This window comes from Pelobates fuscus, chromosome 3, assembly GCF_036172605.1.
Source record: "Pelobates fuscus isolate aPelFus1 chromosome 3, aPelFus1.pri, whole genome shotgun sequence".
NCBI lineage: Eukaryota > Metazoa > Chordata > Amphibia > Anura > Pelobatidae > Pelobates > Pelobates fuscus.
The window spans coordinates 28,584,785-28,602,861 of record NC_086319.1 but is presented as its reverse complement, the minus strand read 5'-3'; positions in this window follow the sequence as shown (position 1 = coordinate 28,602,861).

Genomic DNA, 18,077 nt, shown 5'->3' with positions numbered 1-18,077 from the left:
CCTACATTGGATTCCAGTTAGATATAGGGCTCAACTTAAGATTCTGGTGCTTGCTTACAAGTCCCTACATAATGCTACTTAAACCTACCTATCCTCCCTAATACACAAGTATGTCCCATCGAGGCCCCTGAGCTCTGCCGAAGACCTACGTCTATCCTCTGTCGGTACTCCCACATCTGATGCTCGCCTCCAAGACAGGGCTGCACCTTTTCTGTGGAACTCCCTTCCCTTCTCCGTTAGACTTTCACCCAGTCTCCACTCCTTCAAAAAATATTTTAAAACACACTTCTTCCGGAAAGCATATCATTTAAACTGTTAGCAGATTTCCATTCACCTCCCCCCATGACTCCTCTCCTGCAACTGTAAAAAATAATCAACTATTATTATTATTATTATTATTGTCATTTATATAGCGCCAACAGATTCCGTAGCGCTTTACAATATTATGAGAGGGGGATTTAACTATAAATAGGACAATTACAAATAAACTTACGGGAACAATAGGTTGAAGAAGACCCTGCTCAATCAAGCTTACATTCTATAGGACTAAGTTCCCAGTGAATACTTTTCTAGCAACCTATTTGATCACCCCCACTTATACCCTTTGTATAACTATACCCCACTCCCTCTAGCATGTAAGCTCATTGAGCAGGGCCCTCAACCTCTGTTCCTGTGCATCCATTTGACTGGTTACAATCATGTGTCTGTTAGTCCACACAGTGTACAGTGCTACGGAATTTTGCTGGTGCTATGTAAATAAAATAATAATAATAATAATAACCCCTGTTTAATAAGAGTTAGAAACATAGAAACATAGAAACATAGAATGTGACGGCAGATAAGAACCATTCGGCCCATCTAGTCTGCCCAGTTTTCTAAATACTTTCATTAGTCCCTGGGCTTATCTTATAGTTAGGATAGCCTTATGCCTATCCCATGCATGCTTAAACTCCTTTACTGTGTTAACCTCTACCACGTCAGCTGGAAGGCTATTCCATGCATCCACTACCCTCTCAGTAAAGTAATACTTCCTGATATTATTTTTAAACCTTTGTCCCTCTAATTTAAGACTATGTCCTCTTGTTGTGGTAGTTTTTCTTCTTTTAAATATAGTCTCCTCCTTTACTGTGTTGATTCCCTTTATGTATTTAAATGTTTCTATCATATCCCCCGTGTCTCGTCTTTCCTCCAAGCTATACATGTTAAGTTCCTTTAACCTTTCCTGGTAAGTTTTATCCTGCAATCCATGAACCAGTTTAGTAGCCCTTCTCTGAACTCTCTCTAAGGTATCAATATCCTTCTAAGTTCTGTTTTCTATGATAGGATTGCATCATGGAGAGACACTCTATGCACCATAACCACTTATTCACTTGGTACACTTTATGATGCAAGATATTCTTGTTTTCAATTTCCTTTTCAATTATATGAGAAGCAATTTACAAAAATCACTGAAACAATATGCTCACACTCAACTCATTGATTGTCATTACAGGGGATACACAGCTTCCCTCTGACCTGCGTTGTAAAATCGAGCTGTCTGTCTGTTGGTCAGTCTGCGGTCTCTGTCTGCCTGTCTCTCTGTCTCAGAGCCAAGTTAAGATTGCCCAGGACCCTAGGCTCCTTTTAGTTAATGAGTCATAACTGGGCTGAGCAGGAAGATCTTTTGATATATTGTTATATCAGGGAGGGCCCTCTCATTATCAGACCTGGAGCTGAAGGCCTTGTTTGTCTAGTGATCTGTCTATTGATTTGTATACATAATGAGGACATGCTCTGGTCTCCCAAGTGCTTCCATAACTTCAAATTAGAAAGCCTCTACAGCCAATGCACTCCTTAGTAGTTTAATTCATTAAAAACATAAAATTAAGTTTCCAGTCATGGTAATAGATCACCTGAAAGACACTTAGTTGCATTTTTTTTTTTATAAATAAGTATGACTGTTAAACTATCCTATAGGAGTCCTGAAGTGCAGTGCTATATAAGATATGTAAAATTATAACCTTAAAATCGATAGGAGGACCACAATTGTTCTTTTTAAGATGTGGGATGGTAGGAATCCATGGACATTCATGAGTTAGGATTTTTTGCAGTTTTCATATATATTTGTTTTGCATTTTATATAAATTAAATCCACAATGCAATAAAAAAGCTTTAATTGTAGACTGTATTCCTTTAATCAGATACTAACAAGATATTGCACAGACAAGCTGTTTGCAAATGTAAGTAGTTAATATGAGAGTAATAGCTTGCTCAAATCTGATTCCATTTTAGAATCAAAAGGATTTTGTTGACCGACTTTGAAATCGCTTCAAATCGGGTTTTTCGTCTGCTTTTGTATAAAAAAAAACTCCCATAGAAATAGCGACAGGAAATGGGATTTATTAGAAGACTAATCATGTTACATACAGATATCGGATACATTTACTCCTAGAATCCTATGCCTGCCCAAGGGAGGCCTAGGGCTGACATTTCTCCATACCCGTTGCTTCCTTTTACCAGCCAGACCCGACATGCTAAAATACCTGTCGCTACTTTCATATTTTTCCATTTTTTTAATTTTATATCATAAAACAAAAAAGGAATGCCAAAGAAAAGATGAGCTTCTTATCTAGATGAAATTATATAATGCTCATAAATAGAGTGTAGTTTTCAAGAGAAACATACAGACACTAGCATAAATACTCAGATGACAAGCCACCGAAGCAGCGTTGGGCGTCATCATGGTATTTATTTATTATTATTATTGTATTTATTTCTATGCTAACATCTTTATGGCCTACTGGGAAAACTTGTTTATTTGGCAAGGACACCAGTGGGGGGCAAACCTGGTCCTCTATAGACGGTACATTGACGACTGTTTCTTTGTATGGAGAGGGAGTGAAACAGAACTTACAAAGTTCCTTGCATATATCAACAGGAACGAATATAATCTATCCTTCACATACAAGTATAGCTCCACTAGCATAGATTTCTTGGACTTGGTCCTATATACGGATCAACAGAACACTCTTAAGTCTAATACTTTTTTCAAAAGTGTAGACGTCAATAGCTACATTTTAACTTCCAGCTGCCACTATCCTTCTTGGCTCTCAGGTGTCCCTTATGGCCAATTTCTAAGGGTCAAGAAAAATTGCACTGACCCTGAAATATGTGACCAACAACTTCAGAAAGTGAAACAACAGTTTATAGAAAAAAAGATACGATGAGAGAACACTAGATACAGCCCTTGAAAAAGTCACAAGTATAAAACGTACAAATACTCTACACAAGGAACAAAAAGGAGCCAAGTTAGACATGAATACTAAGGACTTATGTCCTCTAGTGTTTAACTATAGTGCTCAAGCATACAATATAAAAAAAGTATACAGAAACACTGGCACCTACTGCGCCAGGATGCCGCTCTAGCTGTGCTTTTACCTGTTAAACCTAGAGTTATCTTTAGGGGGGCTCCCACGCTACGCAACAGACTAGTGCATAGTTTCAATAAGCCTATTAGATCCAACCATTTCCTGAGTGGCCAAAAGGGGTACTATAAATGTGGCAATTGCCACATATGCAAATTAAGCACTAAAGGAAAAAACTGTACCACCTTCCAGTCCTCGACAACTAAACAAACATTTCATATCAAAGACTGTATTACATGTAATACCAAACAGGTTAAATACAAGTTGGAGTGCCCTTGTGGCCTCCAATATGTAGGTCAAACTAAAAGAACACTTAAAACCAGACTCAGGGAACATGTATACAATATAAAAAGAGGATTTGAAAAACATACACTTTCAAATCACTTTAATATATATCATAATCGTGATCCCACACTTCTGTCATATTGTGGTATTGAAAAGATAGAAGTACACTGGAGGGGAGGGGAACTAAGCAAAATTTTGACGTATCGAGAAATGTTTTAGATCTACAATTTGAAGACCCTGGCCTAAATGCAGAACTAGAATTAGCGAATATATTGTAGCGATCCATTTGTGTGTTCCACCTTTTTATTACACACATTTATATTTTTATTATAAAAGGGTCAGCATGTATACCTCTTCTATTTGTCAGGATTTTTAAATATTATAATCCATCTGGGTTATGTATTTTTCAAAAATAGCCTAAGAATATTATGGTTTATATAGCCGTCATGTCTAGAGCGTAGCGTCTTAGGCCCCAGTTTCAACATAGGACATTAGATATTATAGTTTGTATTGTGTGGTGTGACCTGAGCACAATATTAAACAGTCACCTTTTAAGAGAAAAAATAAAATCTCTGTCCCTAAAGAAAGGGGAAAAAGGGGGTTTTTCTGGCTAATTTAGGTTTGCATTCTCACTGATAAGATGACCTTTGAAACAAGATTTGCTCATTCACTTTTATATTATTTTTATATTACCTGCATATAAATTTTATTGTTTTTATTTAACATAGTAAAAATATGTAGCAACTACACATTGTATACTGATAGAGAAAATTCACCAATATGTTGCAACATGAGAGAAAGCTACACAGAAGTAGCAACATTAACTCCAATTATTTATACCACTGTGTATTTCAGGTCTTATGTGTTAAGATGTATAGATATTACAACTTCAATTATCTTTATTATTATTTACACAACTATTTTCACATCATATAAGCATTTGTATGTTATTGCTTTGAACAAAATCGGAATATTGATGTTTAATCCTTTGAAGCTATAGAAAGGTGTACACCTTTAAGAATTTGAATGACTTTTGCCTGGCAAAGTATTTAACTGCCACGCTAGGCATTAGGCACCTATCTTGAGAAAGCCCTCGGAGAAAGGGCGAAACGCGTTGATTAGGTGTCCACAGAGATCGTGTCTGCAGCATATCCTGCTCCATCAGCTCCCAACTGAAGCTGTATTCGCTGCAAGCTGTTTCCCTGCTAGTGCACTTACAGACAGCCCTCCCGAGTGCACCGGGTAGCTCCTGTCCTCCTGGGGAAATCACAGCTTCACTTGAATATACAACAAGCATGGAACTGTTTTCTGCTTCATGATGAGTATCTCTTTTTTTATTCGTGTAAGAGTATTTATGTAGGGGGGGATTTCTATACCTGGAATAAATTTTGTAACGGATTTACACTATATACCGTTTCTGTTTCCCTTTTATCCAAGGTATTCCTGTATATATTTTGGACCCCTACCTTCCACTACACCTTTGGATTTTTTGTGCAGGACTCTCACTCCTATTTAGTGAAATTTGGATTTTTATAGCGGTATTTTCCCACTATTGATTCTGTACGATTATTTTTGGACTTTTTTTGTCTTTCCTTTGTTTTTATATTTCGTTACATATATGTTTGATTGTTTTTTATTGTTATTTTATTATCTTTTATTGCTTCTTACATTCTAACACCCTAACTACTAAAAAGGGGATTATCCACTAAGCGCTGAAACATTTCCATGGTATTTATTTATTTATAAAATATTTTACCAGGTCTATAAAGATGTCTCTCATTTTCAAGTATGTCCTGGGCCCACAAACACTGCATTGTATCAATAGTTATATTACAAATAATATTACAAATCGAGCTACCTTATTTTTGTATAACTATATGCTAAATAAATTGTTGGTACTGGATCGGAGGCTGTAGGAGGTGGGAACGGCTGGCGAGAGCATTTTACACAGGTAGGGTGGGAACTTCCCAGAAAAACTCTTAAACACAAAGCTGGAAAGATGACGGGTAGATCAGTATTCTAGCGATAGTCAGTTAAGTTCTTTTAACATGTCATAATGCTGGGTCATGTAATTACATTGTAGCACAATATCATATTATTACTCTGGTATTTTAGCAAGTAGAAACTATTTAAAGTCTACCAACGTCACAAGTTGTGTCTAGGAGATGTTGGCTGCCACTAGTAAGTGACAGTCTCCAACAGTTTTGTTGGTATTTTGTTAATTAAATGGCTTTTTTACAAGTGTCTAATGGCTATTTTTCAGGTTCATGTATGGCTGATTACTCTACATATTTAGGATGTTTATAAAAATATTTAACATTGTTAAATATCATATTTCAAACCTGCATTTTAAATGACTATTTTGGCCATTGCAGCCATATTCATAGGAGAACGTTAACATATTAACAAAACTAGCAAAATGTATTAAGAAAGAAAGTTTATATGTGGTACATACTATAGTATACATTTATACTATAGTGTTTAGAGATTTTATGTTTTATCGTATAGAATTCCGAGTTACAGATTATGACAGCTACCTGACAGAGCAGATAGGAAGGCAGTGAGTACTCTCTCTGCATTACTGATCGGTTGTTTATCAGAACCACAGGATCTATGGAAATATGAGTCATTTTATAAAACCTCTCCACCATCAAGATTCCTAATGAATACTGTTTGTGCAGCGATATTACAATTAATTCTTTATTAATGTGTATTTTACATACATTTACATTACAGTTAAATGGATACTATATGATTTATAATAATAATAATACCATATTCAAATTCATGCAATTCTAGCATTAGGAATGTGATGTGATTTTCTGAATTCGTACTAGGAATCTGTCACATTTGCCATTTTAAATGCAGCAAAATGTATGCTCATTTTCCTCTTTTTGTTTGAGAAATTGGATGTGGGAGTATTTCAACCTTTCTAAGTGAGACCTCACTTGGAATAATATACGCAGTATTGGAGATCATATGTCCAGAATGATATTGATACTTTGGAGAGAGTTCCGAGAAGGGCTACTAAACTGGTTCATGGATTGCAGGATAAAACTTACTAGGAAAGGTTAAAGGATTTTAACATGTATAGCTTGGAGGAAAGACGAGACAGGGGGGATATGATAGAGACATTTAAATACATACATGGAAACAGCACAGTAAAGGAGGAGAGTATATTTAAAAGAAGAAAAGCTTCCACATCAAGAGTACATAGTCTTAAATTAGAGGGGCAAAGATTTCTAAAATAATATCAGGAAGTATTACTTTACTGAGAGGGTACTGGATGCATGGAATAGCTTTCCAGCTGAAGTGGTAAGTGTAGCGGAGCCCTAGTCTTAGCAGGGACTTTCCTCCGGTGGATCACCAAGAGTAGAATCAGGAACAAGAAAAATGCCAAGTAAATAGTCTACCTCCTCTCCAGCAACTGGACAACACACAGTTCTGGGAGTACAACTGATTTTATTCCTGCCACAAACGGCTTTTATGTATTGCCCCTAGCATGAGGTTTTTCAGTAAAAATTACAAGGGTTTCTTACCCAAGAGCCTTTGTGTTATTGATAATTGAGTTATCCTAATTTGAGCTCAATTATCTCCCAAACACAGGAACTTGTATACATATTTTACAATATCCCCAAAAATACATAAAACAATACAGTAATCCCACGAAAATCATATTCCAAATAGCCCTGATCTGAGCGCACAAAATATCAAAAAAGTGCTCAGATCGATTTGGTAGAATGGTGATAGCCCAAAACAGTTCCAGACAATTGCTCCCCCTGGCTGCTATGGAGCGAATGCTCCCCCTGTTCGGTAGATCATATCTCCCAAACGTTGTTCATCTAGATGGTTGGGAAGTTGAACTGGCAGTGGTACGAACTCCGTCTGGGTTCGCAGAAACGTGAAGCCGAAAATAGTTCCAGGCGTTTGACGACCAGGTACCGCTGCCTGCGTTCGGGAGACAAAATGGCCATGCACTGGAACACGTGCATTTGGTTATACGAGTGGTGGCCACCCAGGTAAAGCACTCAAGTGAATGTGTCAATCTGTTAATTTGTGGTTAACAGCCAGTGGAGTTTGATGTTTACTGGGACATAACAAAGGGACCACACACACTAGTCATTTGGGAGACGACCAAGGGGGTACAGACAACCGAACATAAGGGAATGGAGTCTGCTACAGTAAGTGAAGAAGTTTAAGCATGCATTAGATATAATATAAGGTCAGGGACTAATGAAAGTATTTAAAAAATTGGACAAACTAGATGGGCCGAATGGTTCTTATTTTATATTTATATGTTTCTAAGGCTTCCTGGTTGGAATTATCCAGTAGCTCATTTAAAGGCTTCATGTCTGAGATTCCCAAGACCATATGAGATCAGTGAAGAGTGGTCTTGACTTAAGAAGTCCAGCGCATCATGCAAGTTATCTATGGAGAAATTGGGATTTTGCGTTAAGTGGGAGTATCCCTTTCTTCCTTAGTTTGTACCAAGTAGAATAAAGTAGACTCTAGTATCTAAGGGTTTCAAATGAACTGGCTTACATCCAAATATTGGCCGATTGGCAGGTCGTCTGAATTCCATCACTCCAAAGCACTATATGAACGTATAATGAGCAATCGAGATGTACAATAGATGAGTTCCATCTATGGTGCCAATAAAACTGATTATTATTTTTTTTTTTTTTTTTTTAATTCTTTATTTTTGTGTGCTTGAGTGAACATAATCATCTCACAATGCCACAATAGCATATGCAATATTGGTGATATGACAACATTACACAATTATGACATTTAGGTTTTAGCACATTTTTAGGTGAAGAGTAAATCATGCAGTACATTCACGTCTAACGATTTTGCACCAAGATTAAAGAAAAACGCTTAAACAAGACGTGGTGAGTGACAAGTAAATTATATCAAGGTGAATAATTGTACTTCGCTTCAATAGTATAGTTAGGTGAGTATGGCTGTGCCCTGTGTTACATCTAGACTTGGGAATCACTTTTCCTTGTAAGAAAAGCAGCTTTTCGTCAGCAGATTCCTATCTTAGTGTGAGTAAACTGGCTTAGCCTGTGTGGCAAGAAGGGGTAGACAGAGGAGTGACAAAGGACATGAAAAACATGGCTTGCACATTTGTGTTTATATAATAGATATTGAGACTATGTGCGCTTTATGACTTTGCTATATACCTTAGCTAGGTGTTGTGTGGGTAGGTACTCTGTCTGCCAATGAACAAGTGCTGATGGGACACATTGCTTGCTGTATTAACACGTTTGACTTGCTGTGGAACTGCACATGTTAATGAAGTTAGACAAAACAGGCATAAACCAAACAGATCTAAACTAAGCATGTGTGGTATACTTAATGGTTCTGGGCATGATACTAGACAAGCTAAGTATTGCTGTGACATAACGTTTGCTATGAAGGCAGGCTAACACATTAAGATGGAACATGACAAGCTGGTTAGTGCTAAGTAAGTCGCTTTATCAGATTTTCACCCTATTGTATCGGGGCTCTCTGAGCTGCCCCAGTGGGGCGGGAGGGGAGAGCGCCAGCATGTTGGTCCCGAGCTCTCACCGGCAAAGAAGGAGTCCCACCGCCGTCCGACACCCGCTCCACTGCTTCTGTGTAGGTTCGAGCATCTGTCTGAGCGGGTGTCAGAGCGCAGCCCTTCCCCTCCGTGCTGTGGGTGTCTTGCTGAAGTCTCTCAGGTTGTAGCTGTAAGTTGGCGTGCATGCCCCTCATTTGGATCTGGAGGCTGATGACAGGTACTGCAGGGGGGTTTGATGTTGGTTGTACAGGCTTGCCGGTTCTTGGGACGTCTCGGTGCAGGCTTGCTGGGAGGTGGGTAGAAGGTCGGCTGGTGTACCGGCAGTTCTCGCTTGGCTGCAGGTTCGGTGTTTCGGGCGGGATCGTTTGGCGTGCATTGTTGTGCCTTCCCCTCAGTGCAGCTGCCGTCAAGGTTGGTTGTTTTGGCTGTGGGGGTATGCGAGTGGTATCCCGCTTTCTTGTGGCATGTTCGGAATGTGGGAGCCGCGGTGACCGCTGTGAGTGTGGGGAGGGAGCCAGCCTCCCCCTCGTCCTCCGTACACGTGGCGCCCGCCATCTTAGACGTTGCTGTCATGCCCCCGGCCCCTCCAGAGGCAGCCCGGCCAGAGCCGCAGGGTGAGGACCGGGATGACCCCCACCGGTCCAAAGGGGGGGGGGGGGGACAGGGCCAGGTCCTCTCTGTTTGGCGCTGTTGTCTGGGAGCTTTGTTGCAGGATAGTAGGGGCAGCGGCCGTCTGCCCCACTCACCGCCGGAGAAGGCCTCCGTTGAGGCCATGGAAAGTTCTCCTCCAGGGGACTGGAGCCCGATAGGCCATCCTCTCCCTGGATCCAGTGTTCCCTCTGCTTTGGGCGCCTGTGCTGTCGGTCTATTTTCAAGTGTACAGGCTTGTTATTTGGCAGCATTTTGCTTTCTTTTGTTGAGTGTTGCAGGAGCTTCTCATGCTTGCGACCTTCCAGCTCGGCGTTCCTGCCCCGCCCCCCAATAAAACTGATTATTGATGGGAAAAAAATGTGATGGTTAGGGGGAAGCAACCTAATGCTGATTTTATTCATTAACCGAGTGAGAAGTGGCCCAATGAAGGGAAACAAAGTTCTATATTTAAAAAATAATATTTTTAATAAATATATTGTATTGCCCCTCCTCTTTTTCCCTCTCTTGACTAGAGGGAAGCCACTAAATGTTGACTTTATTCACAAATCAAGTGATAAGTGAGCAATAGAAGGAAAAAAGGCGAAGGAGTAAAAACATAATTTAATAAATATATAACATATAAATATATCAGTATAAACCAATATATTTTTTTACTTCTCATTCTCTTTTACCCTCTTTGGTTATTTTTTTTCACTTAATCTGTGAACCAAATAGTGTGAAAATGCTCCAGTATACAAGAAAATATATGCATAATATTTATATTTTGCAGTACTCTAGATGGCTAATTTTCCTTGCTTTTTGGTTTCTCTGCACAGTTTTCACAAATATTTTGCATGGACATTATGTGGATGAGCCCAACCTGGATTACTATCAGACTACTCAAAAAACCTATGAATGTTTTTTTAGGTGAAGTGATTTGGCTGAACAAATTTTTTACAATATGTACACATTTAAAGGACAATTTCAAGATTGGTGAGGACAATATTTCTGATATAGCACCTGTGGCTTGACGTTGGATTGAACACCTGTGTTTTTAATTGGTCCCTGCATTAAGTAATTGTGAATGAGAAATGCAATTGTATTTGTAATGCAATTGTAAAGATTGGGGAGTGAGCATGTTTACATTGAGGATTTCCAAAGTATAGACAACTATTAAGACAACATTGATTAAAAATTGTGACTTTGTTCCCAGTGTCATCAACCATGTACCCATTGATGTCCCTGTTGGATTGTATGGATGATATTGGGTACCCCTGTCTGGTCCACTTAGTAATGTGTTATCTCCTCTATGATGGCTCTATTGACTTGGACCTATACATTGGGACATAAGGCTCTCAATCGAGCAAGCATCTGCTGTCAGAAATCAGGGCACAGGCAAAAATTATTCTTTGATTTTCCAGGGTTAGGAATTGTGAAAGAAATATTTTTGTCAACTGAGTAAGAGTAGTACAGATTAAATGCTTTGTCAATGCCTAGTGGAAGTGTGAGAATATTCCACCTCTGTGTGTAATTGTATGGATTTTTTCTATAAAACATGGCAAATATGTGAGTTAGTTATTCACATTGATTGCAATATTTATAGAAGTAGGGCTACACTCTCTTGTACTGGATGAGTAGAATGTATAAATGGAGGGAGTTAAGCTCCAATCTAACTCAATAGTTTATTGTATGTAGCTTCAGCTTGTGATTGAGTATGAGAGTGTTCTAATTGTTTAATAGGAGTGAGGTGTTTCTTTATATAGTCAGTGTTTAACTTTATTCTGTGTGTGCCTATTTATAAGGCACATTGTATTTCCCAGATGGACATTTTGGAGACACCTGGGACCACATTGACTGAGAAAGTCCAATCATGCCGAACCTGTGTGAGCATTTCTAGGTCATTAAGTTAGATTTCCTTAAGACTCCAAGACCATTGTTTTGGTTTAGTATATAGAGTTTAGACAGTGTTCAAGTAAGTTACAAACATTCCCTTGGTTAAAAAGTTAATATGTTGTGCCTACTGTTATATCAGCTGTAGAACTTTTGCCAAATCAGTACATTCCCTCTAACATATTATAACATGTGAAGTGGTAAGATCACATTGTAGTGCTATAAAAATAAAGCATAACTTCAATGACTAATGTCTTATTACCCCCTGAATCAAGAAGAACATTTTTTCCCTTTGTAGCAATTTTCCTTCATGTTTTTTTGGCTTCTATTGAGTTAGCAGCAAATAAAGGGAAGTTTAAATGATTACTGGTTAAACATTACCTTTTTCCCACCTATATTACCAGGGATCTATATAACTGCTGGCAAACAAGGGTACAGCCTTCGTTTTTATAAACAGTGTTTATCTTGATTTTTGATAGTTCTTTACATTTATTATTACTATAGTTATTCAATCTACTGTGAAGCTGGCTATATGCATTGCCTGAGCTATATATTTTGTATTCACTGCGGCTAGCCACAACGTCACTAACCACTAGAAAGAGAGTTGAGTCTTGCCTTCACTAACATTTATCATTGGACTCTAGACATTAATTACTGCTTGGTGCGTGTTCCATGCGTTGGTCATTTATTGCAGTCTGACTATTCAATAGTAAATGACACGTTTCTAAACACAATGTATGAAAATCGGAACATTGTGAAGCTTAATTACATTGGTTTGAATAGTGCCTGATCATTTATTTTATCTTTTTTAAATAGTCACCATCCATTATTCGTACAATGACAACTCGGACTGAAAAAGAATCAGTTTGCTGCTTAGACACGTCTTTAATTGCTTCGGTGATAGCTCTAAAAGTATTATAATTATTATCCCTGAGGTATTTTTTGTATTTTTTTCTTTCTTTTTTTTATTTTTTTTTATTTTCCAGGATGTTGTAAACTGGATCCATTTGAAAAAGGAGATATATACCTTATTTATCCTTTTGTGGAAATTGCTCCCAAGCCTTTCTAGAGGAATGATAGCTTGGGTGATGGGGGTTCTGTAATTAAAGAGTGTAGAAGATAGATCTATTTTGAAACATATTGCTCATTTTAATAGCTATTTATTTCCCCTAGACAGAAAACGCAGAGAGAAAGCTTTTATGCCACAGACAGCACCAAAGACATTATTTAAGATTAAAGAAAATATACTGTCTCACTTTTAATTAAAACGATGAAGGAGAAAACATTTACCCTTATTGTGCAGTTTCATTTAACAAGAAGGGAATGTCACTAAATGTCGATTTTATTCACAGATCAAATGGGAAGAGAGAAATAGAGGGGAAACAATAGTGAAAAAAAATCAATATTTATCTATTATATATTTAATAAATATACAATATATAAATATATATAATATAGAATTGTTTCCGCTCCTCCTCTTTTTCCTCTATTGGTTACTTTTTTTTTTTACATTCTTTACTTGGTTTTATTAGCATTTCACAGGTGTGTAACAATAATAAGTGTATAGAGTTTACTTTCATCCACACGCAGGTGGTTTCATTGGTGAACAAAGTGGAAGCGTCAGAACAATAACAGTAAATATCTGGCACATTCCTAAATGGTAACATGTATCATTGCTTAGTTGAAAAATAATCTTCTGCTCGCTAATCATAGGCTTGGAGTTTGGAACCTATAACCTTTTACTGCTTACATATCGACAAGTGCCGATGTCAACTGCGGACTTGTCGGGTCTGGTGCTGTATGTGCATGCTACCTCTAAGGTGTGTGTTCACTGCGAAGCGCTGGTTTTGTGATGTGGGTTTGTAAATTTCGTTTAAAGGAGGGGGGAAGTGGGGGAAGTTTTTTTTTAACAATTTTTATTTGAATAATGTTATTCCCACAAAGGAGGAAAACAGTTGAGGAAAAACTTGGAGCAATCTTTATAACATAAATCACTTGTGCTATGCATCATGTTTCTAACTGTGTGATTCTTTGTGAGCCATGTGCTATTCTTAACCACTGACTGAGTGTGCAAGGAAGAACAGCATGTCATCCGCGTACGCTGCAATACAGTACTATCTGCGACTGGGGGTGAATCCCCTCTATTGGTTACTTTTTGTCACATGATCTGAGAGCCAAATGATGTAAAAAGTGCTCCAATCAGTGTGCTGCAAAATAAATACAAAATATTATACTATGTATCATTTTTACTGTAGATTGATCAGCCCATTTTAAAAGCCTTTTTATCTGATTACTTTTCCAAATTGGCTTTCCATTACTAAACTTCTGCTAAGCCTAACTGCCATATGGGTGAAATTCAACTGTCTTGAAACATTTTCTACTTTGGAAAAGTTGATTCGGCTGAACCAAATTTCTTTTGCCAGGTACAAGTCTGCATTCTCAGGTCTCCTGGGATGGCTCTGTCACCATATACAAACCATTTCATTCCAGTCTATGCAAACTATGTGCACGTTCTGGCTTCTAATTTATGGAGACCAGGTGCATCCATGATTTTTAAGGGCAGCAAAATAACAGTCCTAAGAACGTTATTATACCCACTTGGTTCTGCTTTGCAAGTCAACATATGCCATGCAAGCTATAAAAATACCAACTCATCATATGCATAATAATTATGTATTTAGGCTGTTGATATGAATCTACCTTATTAGCCTAAAATGCAGATATGAATCTTTCCTGCACATTACAAGCTTCACTTATTGTACAAGGCTGATTAAGCCAACCAACGCCTATTAAATTAATTGTTTAAGCAAGCATGATATTCCTTGCAAACTATCATAGTCACTAATATCTAATTCATTATTACTGCTGAGCAAATTAGGAGACTGGCAGGGATTACAGTAATACAAAGTTAGAAAGTTATTCGGAATTAAACAGGTAATTTGCGTTTATTAAAAGAGAAGTCCTGCGCTTAAGCAGTAAGGACTACAACACACATCAGCCCCAATATATAGTAAAAACCAAAGAAAAGAAAATCGTTACCTGCGCTTTCTCCTTAATCCCTATGTATATTTAGACAAATGGAGGTCATTTAGTTGCTCCAATGGCCATTGGAGGGAATGCCCGCCTGCCAACGTCAAGGCAGACCCCCCTAAGCGGGTCCTAACACTGACCCTTCAGCCTGCTTCCTTGAGCTTCTGGCAAAGATATCTCTAATATCTCTAATATAGTAAAAACCAAAGAAAAGAAAATCGTTACCTGCGCTTATATATTGGGGCTGATGTGTGTTGTAGTCCTTGCTGCTTAAGCGCAGGACTTCTCTTTCTGTATTTGTATTTACTTTGTATCACACAGCCTGGTTACAATGCTGCTACCCATCCCATGTGTTCCCTATTAAGGGTTAATAAGTATAGGGGTGTATATAAAAAATACCCCTTTCTGTCTCATTAGAGATATCTTTGCCAGAAGCTCAAGGAAGCAGGCTGAAGGGTCAGTGTTAGGACCCGCTTAGGGGGGTCTGCCTTGACGTTGGCAGGCGGGCATTCCCTCCAATGGCCATTGGAGCAACTAAATGACCTCCATTTGTCTAAATATACATAGGGATTAAGGAGAAAGCGCAGGTAACGATTTTCTTTTCTTTAATTTGCGTTTATTGGTTACAAAGTGTGGTTCTTTTTTTTGGAATTGGGTAAAGATTTTATTGAAGTGCCCTATCAGAGCTTAGCTGATATCCTCCTGTTTCGGTAATGCCAGATAACGCTTGCATGCTAAAAATAAGATAGCAAAAGAAATGTCTGTGTATTCTAGCGCTTAGGATCAATAATTTAAATGTACAAGCTGCACACAGCATAAGATTATGCGAACAAATGAACTAAGTGGTTATACTACCACCAGTGCATATAGTGGAGCGCTAAAGTGATATAAATACCAGTACACCTACCCTTATACAACAAGGGATGCCAGATAAATAACTATAATACAAAAAAGAGCACTATATGGTGCAATAAGGTCTTAAGACTAAGATGTGACCAATTGATAAGTGGTGTCTCACTCACAAGTGCAGAGCCAAAAGGGACAGGCTCAGATCCCTTCAGCAGTTGTGTTTTATGGTGACACTATCCCTCTTCTTGTCTTTAATTTGGATACACTTAAAAATGGAGACAATAAAACAGAGGGAAGCAAAAGCTTCTGGTGAAGTATGTCAGGTACTTTTAAAGTGACTCAGTGCATAACTGTATAAATGAACTGCTTATCTTTTTCAGGAGCCTCAATACTTGGCTCCAAGTGGAAGAACCCTGTGTCACGTAAGATGGACACTACCCTTCTTTGATGATGAAGTAGATTCTAAAGATGGCACCAGACAGTATTAGTAATAAAATCAGTAACTATTTATTAAGACAAATAGTACAAGAAAACAATAAAAACAATAAATGTAAAAAGTTTAAGGTTCTGAATCCACCTGAGATGCGTTTCACCGTTTTCTAAAGCTTTTTCAATCAGATTAATCTACTTCCTTGTCTGGGTGTTTTTAAATCGCCCAGATGCGATCCTATTGGTCCGTCGCGCCTCTTACTGGCCAATTGCGGATGTCCGATTTCGTGGGAGTTCTTAACCACAGATGTTTCTTGTAAACCTCTTGAGTAAGTAGGGATTACACAGCAAAATTACGGTCTCATCATTTCTTCTAAATCGCCATCTTGTTTTCAGGCAAGAATACTGGCAGTAGTGTGGTTTAAAGATGAACGGAAATGACGTGACGAATTCAGCGTCACGTCACTTCCGGTTTCAGTTCATGCGTGCAAAACGTCCATAGATATAAGACATCTTAGTCTTAAGACCTTATTGCACCACATAGTGCTCTTTTTTGTATTATAGTTATTTATCTGGCATCCCTTATTGTATAAGGGTAAGTGTACTGGTATTGATATCGCTTTAGCGCTCCACTATATGCACTGGTGGTAGTATAACCACTTAGTACATTTGTTCACATAAAAATAAGACAGGGTTCCTAAAAGATGAAAAGGATGGTCTCCCTCTTCGCAATGATCCATTAAAATATAAAAATATATATCATAGCTGGACAAATGTCTGGTTTTAGCAATTACTCTATATTTTTATTATAATTGTTAGAAATCAACATCTGTGCTCAACATCTGTACTCAAGCTAACATGCTTATTCCCCCCTTAATTTGTATTGTTACAGTATCCTTCTTTATAATTCATTTCTTTTCTCACTTTCCCTTGCACAGCATGCCTTTGTACCTTGTAAATCACTTCAGTGTACTAAGGGATTATTGTGTTATCAAAAGTCAGCATGATATTTAAACCATTCTCAGCTAGTGCAATCATTCCACTGTACAACCCTCAAAAATAATTTACTTGGAATTTTTTTCTCAGTGGTGCGGACAGGTCAGTTACGGGCATATCAGGATTTTCAGGCCGGCAAAAAAAAGAGATGAATGGAATAATAATAAAGGAATGAGTTTATGTTACATGTTACTAAAATGATTTATGACATTCTACAACCAAATGTCAGGCAAGTAGTTTGCATGATAGAGAATTGATGATACCATGTTAGGCACAGCATACATAAAACACTATGCTTATTTTGTAATAGAAAACAGTAAAAGTGATTTAGTGCTGATTGCTTTAATGGAAATATCGAGACTGTATTATATGTTTTTGTAAAATCAATGTGCCCTTAGGCAGACATTTGCAAATTGGGCCGAGACATTATGACAATGACTGCACATAAAGATTCTTAGCCATAAATATATAACATGTAATGATTTACCAGTAATACTGGGTGTAAAAAATAAAGATACAAATGGTATGGGGCAACAGCCTCAAGTGACAATCTTAGCCCATATTTAATTCCAACATATATGTACATGTTTATTTTTATGTTTTATCTTTTTAATGTTATCTATTAAAATTATTTATGTAGCAGATTAAATTCAAATTTTAAAATTCGAGGACTACTAGAGGCAAACAGAACACTTAATCTCAATGAAGGACGGGCATAAACTGGGGTGACCTGGGTCCCCGAAAAGGCCTGGGCCTACACTTTGCCATTTAATACTGCTAGCACCGTGTCCAGAACAGGGAACTCATGGCTAACAACAATGAATGACAAAATGCTGAAAAATATGAGAGCAAAGGGACGAAATTACTTCTGCCAAGAGCAGAATACCGACACGGCTCCCGTCATCTCTGGTTGTTCAGAGCATTGCTGCGGGTTACCATGGCAACACTCTGAGTGCCAGAACTCGCAAGAGAAACCTACACTGCCTGTATCCAGCAGAAGTGCAGAGCAGATACAC